Below are 3,591 nucleotides of genomic sequence, written 5' to 3'. Positions count from 1 at the left end.
TACCACACTGATTACATTCATAAGGTTTCTCTCCAGTGTGTGTTCTTCTATGGCTTATGAGATGACTGTTTTGTTGAAAGGGTTTACCACATTGATTACATTTGTAAGGCTTCTCTCCAGTGTGTGTTCTTTTATGTCATATGAGATCAGTGGTATAGAGGAAGGCTTTACCACCTAGAGTGCATTTAGAAGGTTTCTCTCCAGTACAACTGCTTTCATGCCTGCAAAGATAATTAGCACATGTGAAAGATATACCACAGTCATTGCATTACACTAATAAATATGTTTATCTATATGAATTAATTTCATAATTTGGTCTAATGATAAAGAAGAATCAAATTTTAAAGTTTTATCACTTTATTTACATTCATGGTTTTTTTCCCCTTAATTATGGGCATTTTTGAAGATCCCTGGGATGGTAAGAGCATTTGTTAGTGGTTCACTTTTATACTATCATTTTTCTATAAGAGGATTTTTTTTATATATGAAGAGTATTTTAAGAATCCAGACCTTTACCACAGCAATCCAATTCACTTTTTTTTTTACTGTATGAATGACACTTTCTTTGCAAAGTGAACCAGGACAAGCAGAAGTTCCAAATTCCTCGTATTCATAGGTATTTTCAGCAGCTGAGTTTGCTGATGAATTCTCAGTGAAGTTGCAAAACCAAATAATAGTAACTATTTATTGCATTCAGAAAATCTACACAAATTGGGGACTACTACAAAATTAATTGTTCTTTGAGAAAGACAGCTACACTGCTTCTTTCAATATCCCTCTGCTCACGTGCCTTAGAAACATTGTGACATATGATATACCTATTTAAATTACAAGAATAATAAAAGATTCCCACATTGAATTAACACAGTTTGTTTTTTGTTCATCATAGGCATGTCATATAGGGATCAAGATTTCTCCATAACAATATTCTTGATTGTCATAAGTTCCTCCTTTCACTAAACTTTACAATGTTACTGCATGAATATTAGTAATGCTAGTTGTACTATGAAATATTTGTTTGTTAGAAGGTGTATACCTCTTACAATATCTGAGTAGATGGAATGAAACTAAACAGATTGGCAGTTCAACTCAGTAGCTGTTATATCCATATGATTCAAATGGTATTTTCTGTTACAACATTTATTTTATTTTCTTCCTTCTTAGGGGAGTGCCTTGCAAACACAAATCAGATACCGGACATTGAAGTACATGGAATTGTGAGATTTTAATGATCATCAGTACACTTAAAGCGGAGCTGTTTTTAAAGTGTTGCTTTTCTTTAAAACTTCCAGGACACAGCCAAGTGTGCTGGTACATGCCTTTAATCTCAGCACTCATGGAGGCAGAAACAAGCAGATATGTGTGATTTCGAGGTCAGGCTGTTCCACCAAGCAAGTGTAAGACAAGCCACGGCTACACAGAAAAAAAGAACTGTTTCAAAAAAAAATAAAAAGCATCCAACAAACAAAAACAAAAAACAAATTTCCAGGACACATTAAAATTTCTTAAGATTCATATCTGTATCAGCATGCATATACAATTACCTTCTATTACTTGTAAAACTTTGAAAATGTTCTTCAATATTATGGTGTTCCCAATTGTAGCCTAAAATATAGTACCAGAATATATATGTTATTGGAAATATCATATTATCATATTATTATTAAGGAAAAACTTAAATCGCTATCTTCTGTGACCTTTAGAACCATGCCTGACCTCATTCTCATTTGGAATTACAGAAGAGGATTAACAACAAAGTAAGAGTTGGCTCCTTATTTTAAAAGTGAAAGAAAATTCACAGTCTTACCTATAGCAGTGAGGTTTTTGCAGGTCTCTAGCATCACATCTTTGTAGAGTTGCTTCTGAGAAGTTTCCAACAAAGCCTATTCTTCTTGGCTGAATTTCACATGCACATCATTGAAGGTCACTGAATTCTAAAATATGCCATACACTTGTACAACAGAAACATTGGCAACAATATACAATTATACTTCATTGGCAATATAATAATATAATTCTAGTGCTTCTTCCATTTATTTTCTGATACAGAAGTGCTAATGTTAGATAGTTGGATGCTCTGCAATGGGTGAAGGAGGGGAGATGAAAAAGCTTAAAGGTTAGATTGTAAAAACAAAACCAAAGGTGTGCTTTGAAGACCTGTGTTACAGGAGTTTCATCACTTTGTAAGACAGGAATCTAAAGTAGTGAGCAGTTGGGTTCTTGAGCGATCTATGAATCCTGTTCTGTTCCTTGACCAAGTCAGTCATGGTCCTCTCATGAGGTGGAAGGAAAAAACAGTCTTGATACTTTATCTAGCAACAAATGAGATGTGGTGATCAGGGGACACTGAACAAATGGGTGACCTCAGTCAAAAGACAACATGGCACTGAATATCATGTTTTGACCATTCCTCAGGGAAGTGGCATATCAGTATGTGAAAAGGGGGACTCATATATTTGTGGAAGGGAAAGTGGAGTACAGTGAATACATGGATAAAAATAATGTGAGGTGGCAAACAACAATCATAGCTGATAAGATCATATATGTGACCAGACAAAAGAAAAGGCATAGAACACATGATTTTTCTTTGATAATTGTTTTGTATATTCTCCTTTCCAAATCATGTATAGTCTATATTTGAAAAATAAAGATTAAAGCTTTTATATTAAAAAGGAAGTGCTAATGTTATCAATAAGTCATTCTTGGTAGAAAAACTGAATAACTGTGTCATACTTGAACTTTTTGAATAGGATATAGCCTTGGAATAGACATGCCAATTAATGTGGACAAAGACAAACAGAGAGAAGAAAGTGAAATAGAAAGAGAAAGATAGACACAGAGACACAGAGAGAAATGAACAGATGAACAGTACTGAGTACATATCAGAGAAATTTATGAACAGTTATTAACTACAAAAATGATGGACTATCTGGGTATATTCAGTTATGTCCCTAATTCCATCACTCAGAAGGCAGAGGCAGGTGAATCTCATTGAGTTGTATGCCAGCATGACATATGCAAAGAGTTTCAGGACATCCAGACCTATATTGTAAGACTGAGCCTCCCCTAAAAGTCATTCAAACAAATATAATATGGAGAAAAAACTCAGTGATCTTTCCTGAAGCTCCTACAAGGAATTATACATTCATTCCAATTCTGTATTAATCTTCCAGAAATCAGCAGTGCCACAGCTTAACCTGTAACATTAATAAGATCTTACTAAAAGGAAAAGCATGTTTAAACAGGTAAAAATAGAAAGATAAAAATATTAGCAATGTAAATGCTGGTCATAAATAAGCAACATAAGGCAGGAGAGATGGCTCAGGAGTGAGGAACTCTTGCTGCTCTTGCATATAATTGGGCTCAATTGTCAGTGTTTACATGGAACCCACTACTACCCATTGTTCTAGGTTCATGAGTTCTGAGGAGATCTTCTGCCTACTGTGAGGAGCAGGCACACAAGAGGTACATAGTCATGCATACAAGCAAAATACTCATATTCAGTAAAAATTAAACAACAGATCCTAGATGGCAGAGCTGATTACACACTGTGTCTGATCAGCAGGGTAGCAGAGACTGCACAGTGACCAA

At 34.8% G+C, this 3,591-nt stretch overlaps 1 pseudogene; it reads left to right on the top strand.

The window, feature by feature from the left end:
* The first annotated feature begins 2,142 nt into the window (after positions 1-2,142).
* On the top strand, positions 2,143-2,545 carry LOC129677325 (single-stranded DNA-binding protein, mitochondrial-like; annotated as a pseudogene).
* The last annotated feature ends 1,046 nt before the right edge of the window (positions 2,546-3,591 follow it).

The sequence above is a fragment of the Psammomys obesus genome, unplaced genomic scaffold (assembly GCF_907164565.1).
Source record: "Psammomys obesus unplaced genomic scaffold, mPsaObe1.curated_primary_1811, whole genome shotgun sequence".
NCBI lineage: Eukaryota > Metazoa > Chordata > Mammalia > Rodentia > Muridae > Psammomys > Psammomys obesus.
This window is presented reverse-complemented; position numbering and strand designations above follow the sequence as displayed.